This window comes from Macaca thibetana, chromosome 15 (assembly GCF_024542745.1).
Source record: "Macaca thibetana thibetana isolate TM-01 chromosome 15, ASM2454274v1, whole genome shotgun sequence".
In the NCBI taxonomy this organism is placed as follows: Eukaryota; Metazoa; Chordata; class Mammalia; order Primates; family Cercopithecidae; genus Macaca; species Macaca thibetana.
Window position 1 is genome coordinate 69,309,617 of NC_065592.1, and position 14,612 is coordinate 69,324,228.

Genomic DNA, 14,612 nt, shown 5'->3' on the forward strand with positions numbered 1-14,612 from the left:
ATAAATATTTTGACCCAGGTTTATGAGCATAGGCTGCATAGCATGTATTTAATCTCAGTTGGTCTAGATTGATGACCTGCTTATCTGCAAACCTTCCTGGAGTATAATGATAATTCTTGATTAATTTTATGGAACATGTTATATAAAGAGAAATAATTTTTCTATAACCTTACTCAGCACATAGTTAGAGACTTGGAGAAAAAGTTAATCTCCTGTGATTCAGCAGTGCGAGGATAAAGAGATACTTCACCTTAAGATTGGTGGGAATCATTACACAACTTCCTTTAATATAAACTTACACACAGGTTGTTCACCTATATATTTCATAAAGGTAAGTTCATCTTTTATACATTCCTTGGCAATTGGACTTTTTATTTAAATTCTTTCATTGCCATTCTTCCATATTTACAATAAGGGACTATCTCATTTTTAATAGATAAATAACATATTAAATAAAGACTTAAATATCTGATCCCAATAAACATTGTGTAAAAATTACCATCTCTTTAAAAATCTCACTTTGTATCTATTTGTAAATTTATTTTTTTTTTTTAATTTCATTAGCTTTAGAGGTACAAGTGATTTTTGGTTACATGGTTAAATTGTATTGTGGTAAATTTGGGGCTAAAAGCCACACTAAAAGTGTACCCATCACCCAAATAGTGTACATTGTGCTGAACAGCTAATTTTTGATTCCCTACCCTCCCCACTTCTGATTCTCCAATGTCCATTATACCACTCAGTCTTTGTGGTATTTGATTTTTTATTCCTGAGTTACTTCACTTAGAATAATGGCCTCTGGTTTCATCCAAGCTGCTGCAAGAGATATTATTTCATTCTTTCTTAATGGTTGAGTGGTATTCCCTGGGAGATTATACAGATGAAAATGTGATATCTATCATGTATTCTTTATCCATTCTTCAGTTGATGGACACTTAGCTTGATTCAGTATCTTGCAACTGTAAATTTTACTGCAATAAACATACATGCAGGTGTCTTTTGATAGGATTAATGACTTATTTTCCTTTGATTAGATACCTAGTAGAAAGATTTCTAGATCCAATGGTAGATCTACTTTTATTTATTTGAGAAATCTCCATAATGTTTTCCATAGAGATTATACTAATTTACATTCCCACCAACAGTGGATAAATGTTGTGTTTTAGGAAAGAACGTTCAACATCACCAATCATCAGGGAAATGCAAATGAAAACCACAATGTAAATTTCAATTACATGCAATGAAAGGGCATGATCAGTAAATTATCTAATATTCATGATGTGAATTGTTTGATTATGGAAAATTAACATAGTACTATTCAATAATCTAACTTAAAAAAATTCATATATTACAGCAAAAAGAAATCATATTGTAGTGTAAAGTAGATAAAATTTGAAATATGATTATGAAGGATCACTATTAGGGTTTGGGTGAATAGTATAAGTTTGTTATTTACAGATTTATATTCCATGGTATTTTGAAATTCACAATATGGTAATACTATAGCATCTGATTTATTATTTGCATGATTTGTGTCTTTGGAGATTAAATATGTCCATATTTTAAATGGGAAACAACCCATACTGTAAACTGCATACTAGGTGGTCATTAAATATTGAAAAGGTTATATTTTAACAATATTGTTAGAATGGAGGTTCAAAATAATAAAGTTGAGTTATAAGATGAGAATTATATTCTTATACATACTTCTGAAATTATGCAAATTTTAAAGACTATTCTAATATTTAATTTCATCTTAAGGATTTACAATGTGATCATTTATTTTATTTTGGAAATAATAGTTATGCAGCATTGATTTTATATTATCTATAACATACTATATGATAAAAATTAGCATATAAAATACACGCTCAATATTTTAATATGATTCAAAATGTCTATGTCTGCTTTACAGCAACTTCAGATTTTCTTTTTTTATTATACTTTAAGTTCTAGGGTACATGTGCACAACGTACAGGTTTGTTACATATGTATACATGTGCCATGTTGGTGTACTGCACCCATTAACTCATCATTTACATTAGGTATATCTCCTAATGCTATCCCTCCCTCCTCCTCGCTCCCCACAATAGGCCCCGGTGTGTGATGTTCCCCTTTCTGTGTCTAAGTGATCCCATTGTTCAATTCTCACTTATGAGTGAGAACATGCAGTGTTTGGTTTTCTGTTCTTGCGATAGTTTGCTGAGAATGGTGGTTTCCAGCTGCTTCCATGTCCCTACAAAGGACACGAACTCATCCTTTTATGGCTGCATAGTATTCCATGGTGTACATGTGCCACATTTTCTTAATCCAGTCTATCACTGATGGACATTTGAGTTGATTCCAAGTCTTTGCTATTGTGAATAGTACCACAATAAACATATGGCACTATTCACAATAGTGAATATAAATAGTATAAATAAACATCTTAAAGACTGTTAAGAGTGTGGTAAAGTTTCTTATTACTGTTGTGTCTTTATTCATTGTATTAAGCCAGCTCTGGAATGGTCAGAGGTCTAGCTGCAATGGCCACCAATGTCATGGTTTCTTCATGGCAAGTCTTATAATTTGTCAGTCTTATCTTTGTGTTTTTGTCATTTTTGCTTCTATTTGAAAGTGATTTTCACTGAACGTGTGTTTTCAGTCTATGCCATTGTCCCACAAAAGTTAATGTCTGATACAGACCTAATGTTGCTGTTCATGAGATGTAGTTATATGAAAGACACCATTTGGCTTTCTGTACTATTTTTTTCTTAAAACATATTTTGCCTGAAAATGATTTTGCCATCTTTATTCTCTTTTTCTGAATATCCCTGCTGTATGAGTCCCCATCAATTATATCTACACTTTCTGGTTTGGTTAAGTCTTGATTTTGTTAAGTCTCTTGTGTAAGCAGCCTTTACTTAAATTTCTTTAAAAATGTTTTACTATGTAAATAAGACATATTAATTTTAAATAAACAGAATATGCAAAAAGGAATCTCTAAAATTATCTCACACCAGAGAGTAACACTGTTTATATATGGCATATTCTTTCAGATGTCTTATATATATATCCTTATTGCTCATTATATCAAAAGTAAAATCATTTTAGTATTTTTCTGACATTAATGAGAATACCTGTAATATTTCACTAGTAAATAAATACAAAGCATTATAGCCGATTATTAGGGTTTGTGTTTTTTGTTATAATGTTATAATGTTCTTAATTTTATCAATAAATTTTAATGTCGATGTCAGTGATTTGTTTTTGATTATATTTTATACTTTTGAAATATAAGAGCAATGGATTTAATTAATACACTGCCTACTGCTAAATATATTTTATGCCTTTGGATTAAAATCTGCATGTTTAATTAGATATAATTATTTGACATCACTATATCAACTTTTTAAAATGTATTTGGGACTTATGTGTGTGTGTTGTTCATTACTGAGATTGGTCTTTAATTAATGTGGTATTTGTTTCTAGGCTTTATATCAGAAAGGTTTTGTTGTTAATTTTTTTTTCTTCTGTAAACATGTTTTGAGATTATTTCATCTTCAACTTAAATGTAGTAGAGTTTAAATAGCTTAATTTGTAAATATATATAAATTAAGAATATTAATTCTTACAGCTATACATTCTTATATATATTCATTTATCTCTTTCTACATATACATACACATATGTAGATATGTATACATAACCATATACATATGTAGAGAGAGAGAGAGAGAGAGAAATGTATATATTCTGAGAAAAGTATGGCCTGAGAACTTTTCAGAGCTACACAAAGTTCTTCCTTTCCAATGACATTATCTGAGCTAGGCCAATTTTTGTGCGTGTGTGTGTGTATTAAAACAAAGTAACATAAGAGAATAATAGGTTGAATACAGAAGAAAATATGAAGAACCCAACTGCTTCTATTCAAATACAGATGAAAGAAAATTTGAAAAATGTAAAAGCACGCCAAAATTCATACTACAATTTTTCCCTTTTGGAAAATATATACATTTTTCCATGGGAAAAAGTGCTATGTTAACATTGAATAAATTATTTAACGTATTTTAAAATAAAATAATAAATACATACCTCTGAAATTCAGTTTTCATTTATCATGCGACAACTGTTGATAAATGAAACCTCACATAAATGATAGTCTCTTGGAATTCTCAAAACTGTGTTTAGCCTACGCAGGGTTCTCTGGATCTGTTTGATAATCATTTTGCCAGTCATTAGCTATATCAACTTATTTTTTTTTTTTGGATTGTGAAATCTTTCCTTTGTATGGAAAAATACATATTCTAGACTGCCTTGGATTTAGAGTTTCAGATGTGGTACAGGTTGCACCAATAAGAAGAATATATAAGGAATTTGGAACATAGAAATAAAGCAGCATGAGAAGGAGACCAATCATTTGATGGTTGACCATTCCGCTAGCTAGTATGGTCCACAAAACCTTAGATTTTCTTGTTGCTGCTATATCAGAGATGCTTCGGTAAAACCTCCTAGCTTCATAAAAGGTATGGGAAAAATGCAGAACACCCATTTCATAGTTTAGATCATGGTGAAAGAGGGACAATACTAGAACCAATACTGCATAGCAGTTGATTAAACACTGTCTTGATATATAAAGGCAGAAAACTGTGATATCTGCTGTGACTCTGAGAGTCTTTCCTAAAAGCTCAGCCAAGCTTCCATTTTTTAGTTTTTCAACAAATCTATATTTCTATAAATCAACCAATTTTTAAAAATACATTGCAATTTATAATTCACATACAAATAGCTGGCATAAATTCTGTTTTCTGCAGCTGAATCCCTCAGATACTATTTGTCCTCCCTGAAATATGCTATGTCTTGCACTTAAACCAGTTGAGCCATCAGCATATTTTGAAAAATAAATATGGCCGACGTCTTAATTCATGTATAGCTATCTTTATATTTTGCACCTCTTGACAAATTTAGATAAACGTATCTTTCTAAAAATTTGCCATACATTAGGGCATTTTGGAGTCTGTTAAGTATATTAGTGGTGCTAATTCTGAGTAAATGTGATCAAATTATACATTGTTAGTGTTGCCCCTTGTTTTGCTCTCGTTTAAGTGTTTTTGAGATATACCTGAAAATTTTCTATTATATTAGTCAGTTCTAAAGTTTTGGCTACTTTCAAATGTATCGATTTTGCTTTAACTTTTGCTTTAATTATATTATTGCTCCAGATTCAATATTTTAATGGTTAATTCATGAAATTTTATGAGCTCTTTTGAAATGAATGTAATGATATTAGTTATGTATGTAAAAATGTGTATTTAAATATGTCTGTGTGAATATATATATATATATGTGTGGGTGTTTTTCATTTTATTCCTTCGTCAATGACTGAAAACATTGTGCAGACAACCCATCATTATTTTCTGGTTGTCAATTTATTTTAATTGTTTATATTGTATACATTTTACATATCATTTTAGTGCATACGTATTCACAAAAGATATAGCTTTGCTGTTAATTTAATTTACCAATATAAATATTTTTCTCTTAAGTTTTCTTCTTTTCTGCATTTCTGTGTCTCTGTTTATGTGTATATGAGTAATATATAATATATATTCTTATTTGAGTCCATAGGAAAAAATGAGATAATTTAAAATCACTAAATAGGCCTGTTTTAATAAGTGTAAAATAGAAAAAGAAATCCAATTTATAACAATTTATCAAACCTTAAAATCTTTTTTTAAAGGCTTTATTCCTATATTCGTTCTTTATGCCCTGTGTTTTATTGTTTCTTAGAATCAAGAAAGGCTTACTACTTCATTTTTACAATCTTCATGATTATTATTATTATTTTTTTTTTTGACGGAGTCTCGCTCTGTTGCCCAGGCTGGAATGCAGAGGTGCAATCTCGGCCCACTGCAAGCTCCACCTCCGGGTTCAAGCAATTCTTCTGCCTCAGCCTCCCAAGTAGCTGGGATTGCAGACATGTGCCACCACACCTAGCTAATTTTGTATTTTTAGTAGACACAGGGTTTCTCCATGTTGGTCAGGCTGGTCTGGAACTCCTGACCTCAGGTGATCTGCCCGCCTCGGCCTCCCAAAGTGCTGGGATTACAGGCGTGAGCCACAGTGCCTGGTGAAAAAAATATTTAATATCTTAATCTTCATTAGTATAATTGTCAGCATTAAAAAAATAGTATATTTTTAGTCTTGCTGTTAAAAAGAATGATTATATATTTTTTATTTACTTGTACCAGTCCTGATTGCCTGAGTAAATTATCTAATGTTTATATATAGTTTAGATTTTTAAACAATATTTTAATATTTTAATAGCGTGCACTTTTTCTTTAAAATAATTTTTAAAGAATTATTACATTCTTTAAACACATACAATAATTAAAATAATTTTTTAATTAGTTAAAAAATAATTTAATTATTTAATTATTTTAAAAACACCTAAATAATTAAAACACGTACAATAATAATTTTATTATTTTACCAGGCTTGTTGAGAGTCACTATTTGCATTTTATTTTGCTCTTTTTAAGTTCTAATTCATATGTGTACTTATAATAATCAATTTTATCCATCCTTATAATAGAGTAAAAAAGTTGATATTCAATGGTGATGAAAGATGACTTAGTTAATGATACACTTTCATAAACGTGACTATTTTTCTGAAAGCTGTGCTTTATTCCTTCATAGAAGTAGTTGTGGCAACATATCTATAGTACTTTATTTTCTTTAACAGGCTCAAAAATATTGCCCACTTTAAAATTAAAATCTCTTTCTATCGTGCATCAGATTTTTGCTCATTCTTCTAGTTAAAGGGATCTGCTTATAGGGTTTGAATTTGTTCTTCTTTATTCTATTGCATCTACAATTTTAAATGCAATTATTTAAAAATTGTACTCACTGTTTTTGCTCAAATATTGAAATGCAATTTACTTTTGATATTGATATCACACCTTCACATTTCTAGAAACAATTAATTCCAATGTCTTATGAATATCTCATATATATATATCATATATATATGTCATCTGTAGGTAATAATAATGAAACAAATTAATAAAATAGAACTATAAAATTCTTGTTTTCATTTTTTCTTGTAAGAGGCCTGGAAGTCATCATTCCCATCCTTACAATAAGAAAAGAGATGAACCAACTGAAAATTAACAACTCTTCTTAGATCCATCAGTATGTGAGGTCAACAGCAAATTGCTTCTCCTTATGATGGAAAGATGGGTGACCCAAAGAATCACAACTTGCTGGAGCAGAAGCCTAAGAGTAATATTCTCCTCTGAAACTAGTACCAGAGTAGAAAAGCTTAACATGTAGTTCATGCATTTCTAGAGGCTCCGTATGAACAAGCTTGACAGTTAAGACTCCCGAGAGGCACAGTCTTGGAGAGAGGGCATACTTTCGTGAGTTTTATCTCCAGTAGCCCCATAAAGATTTTATGGTGTCATTCAGAGGAAAATCCTCTAGTGCTCCTTACTGAGTTGTGGGGAAATAAACTGACTACCAGGGAAGCAATTTTACCTGAACCTAATTTACCTTGGGTTTTAGCAGAAGTTAATTAACCTGGTGAAAGAGAAATACTCAACCCTAGCCACCTTCAGCGTTCACATGGGGGAAGGGAAGTATCAAATTCCAATATTCTTCTGCTTTTCTATCTGGCTTCGAAGAGGGAGGAGGGAGTAGAAACAGAGAAGCAATTATGAAGGTCAAAACCCAGGGGCACAGACTCACCAAAAGACTGAAGCATAATCACAGAAATATAGAACACTTCCTCTTTCCCAGAATCTTACCACAACATAAATTGGGCTCGTATCATAACAGGAATATCATAATAGGAGAATACAACTGTCAGAAATGTATTTCTCAGACCTTACTTAAGAATAAATCTCTAGGGAAACCCAAGGCCAATAGGGGAGACAAAAACAGGAAAAATGAAGCTTCAGACACTTAAAGTTATAGCAAACAATAAACATAGACTAACTCCTTGTTAAATAACCATAAAATGTCATAGTAAAGTTCTATTTACTGTCATTCCTCTTACTCAGTGTATTATGTCCAGCTTTCAACAAAAATTGACAAGACATACAAACAAGCAAATAAATAAAAACCTCAACATAGTTTGAAGAGACTTAAGCATAAGAACCAGACTCAGATATGGGAGGGGTTGTGGAATCACATTAGGAGTTATAATAGCTGTAATTAATATGCTAAATGTGCTAAAATAAAAATTGGACAACTAAAAGAACAGTCAGGTTACATAAACACAGAGACAAAAATTCTAAGAAAGAATCAAAAGGAAATGCTAGAAACCAAAAACACTAGAATGGAAATTTAAAAATTCCTTTGATGTGCTCATCTGTGGACTTGACATGACTGAGGAATGAATCAGTGAACTTAGAGAAATATCAGTAGAAACTTCCAAAAGTAAAATGCGAACAGGAAAAAAAGTGAAAAAGACACACCAGGATATCCAAGAACAGAGGACAGTTACAAAATGTGTAGCATACACATAATGGAAATACTAGAATTTGAAGAAAGAAAGGAAGAATCAGAGATATATTTGAAATACTAAAGACTGAGATTTTCCAAAATTAATGACAAAACAAAATCAAGCAAACAAAAACACAGATCCAGAAATCTCAGAGAGTACTAAGCATGATAAATGTCATGTTATTCCAGGCATACGAGGCTGGTTTAACATTGGAAAATCGATTAATATAATCTGTTTCATCAATTTAAAAAATCACATGAACATTTCAATAAATGAAGAAAAATCACTTCATAAAAATAATATTCACTTATGATAAAAGCTCTTAGCAAACCAGAAATAGAGAGGAACTTCCTCAAATTAGAAAAATCTACACAAAAACATAGAGATAACGTATTTATGATGAAAAACTATTTTCCTCTAAGATCAAGAACAGAGCAAGGATATCATGTTCTTGCCACCGATTTTCAAAATCACACTATCTAAAGCAAAAAGACAAGGAAATAAAAAGTATACAAATTGGGAAAGAATAAATAGTTGTTGTACATAGGTGACAGGATTGTTTATGTATAAAATCCAAAAGAATCTTCAACAACAACAGAAACCTCTTGGGACTGATAAACAATTATAGCAAGTTTTCAAAATATAAATATTATTAAAAAATCAATTCTTTTTCCATATAGCAGCAATAGACAATTGGAATTTGAAATTAAAAAGCAGAATACCATTTACATTAGGACCCTCACAATGAAATACTTAGGTATAAATCTACTAAAATATGTTATCATATCTATATGAGGATAACTATAAAACTCTGAAGAAAGAAATCAAATAGGATCTAAATAAAAAATGAGGAGATAACCTGTCTTGAAGGATAGAAGACTCAATATTGTTAAAATGTCTGTTTTTCCTAACTTGACATATATAAATTCCTTGCCATCTCAACCAAAATCCCAGTAAGTTATATGGTAGATATCAGCAAACTGATTTTGAAGTTCACAATAAAAGTCAAAAACTAGTAAAAATGTCTTTGAAGGAGAAAAACAAAATCAGAGGACTCATACTGCTCAATTGTGATACTTACCATAAAGTTACAGTAATTGATACTGTCATATTGATGAAAGGATAGACAAACAGAACAGAAAACTTGTAAAACAACCCCACACAAACATAGTCAGATACTCTAACAAAGAGCAATGGCAATTCAACTGTCAAAGGATAGACTTTTTAACAGAAGGTGCTAAAATAACCAGACATCCACATATTTTTTTAAAAAAAAATCTAGATAAACATCATATGTTTTTTGCAAAAAGAACATAAAATTAATAATAGAACTAAATGTTAAATTTAAAACTGTAAAACACCTGGAAGATATTAGAGCATAGGAGAAGATCTAGATAACCTTGGTTTTGGTAAAAACCTTTTTAGATGCAAAGCTAAAAGCATGATCCATAATAAATATTGATGTTTGACTTTATTAAAATTAAAAACTTCTGCCCTGCAAAAGACACTGTTAAGAGAATGACAGACAAGCCACTGACCAGGAGAAAATAGAAAATATTGTAAAATGCATATCTGGTAAAAGACCGAAATGAAAAATACATAGAAAACTCTTAAAACTCAACAATAAAAAACAAAAGCAAACCAATTAAGAAATGGTTAAAAAATGAGATGCTTCATCAAAAACATACAATGGCAAATAAGCATATGAAAATATGTTTATCTGCGTATGTCATTAGTGAATTAAAAATTAAAACAGCAGTAACAGAGCACTACACACCAATTAGAATGGCCAAAATCCAAAACATTGACACCAAACACTGAAGAGGATGGAGCAATAAGAGCTCATATTAATTGCTGGTGGGAATGCAAAACGGTGCTGCAACTTTGGAAGAAGGTTTGGCAGTTTTTTTACAAAACTAAACATACTTGTACCAGCAGACTCATTCCTTCTTATTTATCCAAATGTATTGAAAATATGTCCAAACAAAAACATACACAATTGTATATAGCAGCTTTATTCATAATGACTAAAATTTGGAAGCAACCAAGATATCTCTAATTATGTAAATGGATAAACTGTGGTGTAATCATACAATGGAATATTATTTAGAGCTGGAAAAATATGAGTTAGGATGTGGAAAAATCTTAAAAACCTACTGATAAGTGAAAGAAGCCAATCTGAAAAGGCTCTATATATGGTTTAAAATACGACATTCCAAAAAAGGCAAAACCATGGAGACAGTACCCAGGACTTACAGTGGAGTGGTGATGAGAGGAAAAAAAGCGGATGAAAAAAGAGATGAAGAATTATTCTGTGTGATGCTGTAATGGTGAATACATACCATTACATATCTGTCAAAACCCATAGAACGTGCAAAACCAAGAGTGAGCCCTAATGAGCACTATGAACTTTGGTGGATAATGTGTTAATGTTGGTTCACTGGTTATAACAAATGTACCATAATGATACGACATGTTGGTGTCGGGGAAGACTGCATGTTGTGGATGTTTGGTGAGAGTATAGGGGAGGATTTGGGAACTCTATATACTTTCTTTTCTGTTTTGCTGTGAACCTAAAACTGCTCTAAAGAATAAAGTCTATCAGTTAAAAAATACAATTATATCATGTTTTATAGTAACCTTCACTCATTAGCAATTGTGTGGAATTGTAGTTTTTCTTTTCTTTTTTTTTTTTTTTTTGTTAGTTCATGTATTTTATTAACTCATACAGTTACTTGTCTTCTGGCTTGTTGAAGCAATAAGTCAGACAAAATTTGCCACAATAATGTCTGTCAAAGTGGCTTGCCATAAACACCCCAGCACCACATTCATCAGACGGGCACTCTCGATGAAGGCGACTAATTTTGCCATTTTCATCCACCTTATAATATTTCAGGACAGCCAGCTTAACCTTCTTTCTCTTGCGCTTATTCTTCTTGGGAGTGGTGTAGGACTTCTTCCTTTTCTTAGCACCACCACGAAGTCTCAACACGAGATGAAGAGTAGACTCCTTTTGAATATTGTAGTCAGACAAAGTACGTCCATCTTCCAGTTGCTTGCCAGCAAAGATCAGTCTTTGCTGATCAGGAGGAATTCCTTCCTTATCCTGGATCTCGGCCTTTACATTTTATATCGTATCTGAGGGTTCAGCCTCGAGGGTGATGGTCTTCCCCATAAGGGTTTTCATGAAAATCTGCATTTTGGTGGCAGCTCCACCGCAGATGGCGGATCGAAAAGCGAATTGCAGCTTTTCTTCAAAGAAAATTGGTATTTTAAAATTTTGCAATTGCTTTTTCAATTGACCTCCAGAAAATATATATAAACCAATGTAGAAAACAGTTAATTGGCTTTCTGAAGTCTTAGTCACATTGAATATTATCATTATTGTTTGATTCTTGCAAAGTAGATAGGTGAAAACACTGTTGTTTTATTTTAATATATTGTTTGAGTCTTGCTCTGTTGCCCAGGCTGGGCAGTGCAGTGGAGCTATCTCGGCTCACTGTAAACTCCGCCTCCCAGGTTTAAGCAATTCTCCTGTCTCAGCCTCCCAAGTAGCTGGGATTATCGGTGCCCACCACCATGCCTGGCTAATTTTTGTATTTTTAGTACAGACGGGATTTCACCATGTTGGCCAGGCCGGTCTCGAACTTCTGACCTCAGGTGTTCCACCTGCCTCGGCCTCCCAAAGTCTTGGGATTACAGGCGTGAGCTATCGGGCCTGGCCTATTTTAATATTTTTATTAAAACTTTATTTTTCTATTTCCTCTTTCATTTGTTTTTTTGAGGAATATTGTTCATTCATTTTCTACTCCACTATTATAAGTTAATTTTTTTCATAAAATTGTTTGAACTCCTTGTGCATGTAGAATGTTAACATTTTTGTTTTTGTGGAGTGGTTTTCATAATGTTTTATTTATTTTGCAAAATTCATAAATATTTTGACTGATGATTTTGTCCACAACTTTTATCCATATGCAATTGATCCATGTGTATGTTCATGTATTCAAAACTGTTTCTTCAGTGACTACTGTATTATAGGTACTGGAAATATGTAAGTAAAAAAGGAAAGGTGCAAAATAATCCACGTCATGGATTTTAGCTTTTAAATTAGGGAGGCAAATATTATGTGACACAAATAAAATATATGGTATTTTGAAATGCTATCTAATAAAGGGTTGGGGGAATCAGCACACATGGTGTAGACTAGAATTCACAGACTAAGGGTTAGCAGTGAAATAAAAAATAGATTTCTAAAGACTCTTGTGCTACAGAAAGGTGTGCAGGGGCCAGGCTTGCAATTATACAGTTTGGATTGTTTCCAAAAGAGTGCTCTTCATTACTGTTCCGCATTTTGTAAGGACTCTAGGAGACAGGTAGAATCCAAACATATGGCTTCTGGATTTTATAATCATTAAGATGCTTTGCCAGAGAGGTCAAACAACTTTTGGCTGAAATAATCAGATGCCCACGGGAGTTGCATATCTGTACTGATAACCTAGAGAACTTCATGGAATTGAGGCTAGAAGTAAAGGAGTGGGAGTGGTATGAGGGGACTATGGTCCCTTTAGTGTCTGCCATATGTTGTTAGGCAACCAGAGAGCACTGCTGCAGCCATTCAGTGGAAAGTAGGAAAAGGAGATAGAAGATATCTGAAGGCTGCAAAAGGTTGCTATTTTGAAAAGGGTGCTCAGGGAAGCTTCATTTAAATGTTAAAGTTTAAGTAAAAATTTAAAGTAGGTGAAGGAATAAGTCATGTGGTTATTTGGTAAAGATAATTCCCAGATGATAGAACAGCACGTATTAATACAAGGGCCTCAGTCTTATAAAATTTAAGGACTTTGGTATTTAATCAGAATATGCAGAAAAGCTGTAGAGGGATATGATATAGAAGTAATATTCTGAATTACATTTTTAAAAGAGAATTCTAGCTGTCTGGTTAATGAGGATTGTCTGTTGGGGAATAAAAGAGCAAGATCACTTGGAATATTACTTTCATAACAATGGTGTGTTATTCTTGATCTTGTGGGAAGCAAGCAGGTTTCAAGACAGGATTCCATGTACAAGAAGGGAATGTCTGTGAGGGAAAATGGAGACGGGACTGGAGGAGGCTGGGAGAGCCAAAAGACCTAGGTTAAGGTCTGACTATCCTGAAAAAGGAAGGAAGGGAGGAAGGAAGGAAGGAAGGAAGGAAGGAAGGAAGGAAGGAAGGAAGGAAGGAAGGAAGGAAGGAAGGAAGGAAGGAAGGAAGGAAGGAAGGAAGGAAGGAAAGGGAGGGAGGGAGGGAGGGAGGCAGGGAGGCAGGGAGGCAGGGAGGGAGAGAGGAAAAGGAAGGAAGGGAGGGAGGGAGGGATAGTTGGTCTTCGCTTTCGGTACATATCTAAAAAAGTTTGGCAAGGCTGACAGGGAATTCTAGAGTCAAGAACATCTTGCTACGTGGATCCCACATCTCTGAGAAAGGCATGTGACTTAGATCTTTGTCGTGCTGTCATCGATGGGGAGCAGCCCATGGAAAGTTTGGCTTTAGCACAAAGCAGCTTTGGATTTCAAAGTGCTGAAGATAGATGTATTAATCCAGCAAGCCTCTTGAAGCAGGAATTCTTTCTTTTAATTTTAATGAGTATATAATTGTTGTATATAATTATGGTATATATGTGATATTTTAATACAGTTATAAAATGTGTAATGAAGAACATTATGTTAAGTGAAATAAGCCAGGCACGGAAGGATATATTTAGCATGTTCTCACTCATATATGAAGTAAGAATTTGAAGCGGCATATTTTTCTAACCACAACATCAGATAAGCAATAATAGCTTAGACAAGAGTACTACCAGTAGGGGTGGTAAGGAAGAAGTAGCAATATGTTTGGAAGATAGAGTAAATAATATCTGATGAAGGATGGTTATATGATGGGAGAGAAGAAAAAAGATCTATAAGAATTTGTTTAAAACTAGCTAAATTGGACTGTAGAAAATGATTGCTGTAATTCCGATATTTCCATTGAGATCAATTTATTACCTTTCTTTTTCATGTATTGTTTTTCATAACTCTCTAGAACTTTGTAATTTTTATCCCATGCAAAATGGTTTTGGGAGGCCCTCTCACTCATACAAAACATGCTGTCT

The 14,612-nt window shown here is 32.7% G+C and overlaps 1 pseudogene across 1 annotated transcript; it reads right to left on the reverse strand.

Annotated features, from left to right (window-relative positions):
• Window positions 1–11,159: 11,159 nt before the first annotated feature.
• LOC126937354 (ubiquitin-40S ribosomal protein S27a-like) lies at window positions 11,160–11,718 on the reverse strand (annotated as a pseudogene). The gene has a single exon (XR_007719703.1). The product of XR_007719703.1 is annotated as a ubiquitin-40S ribosomal protein S27a-like (transcript).
• Window positions 11,719–14,612: the final 2,894 nt, after the last annotated feature.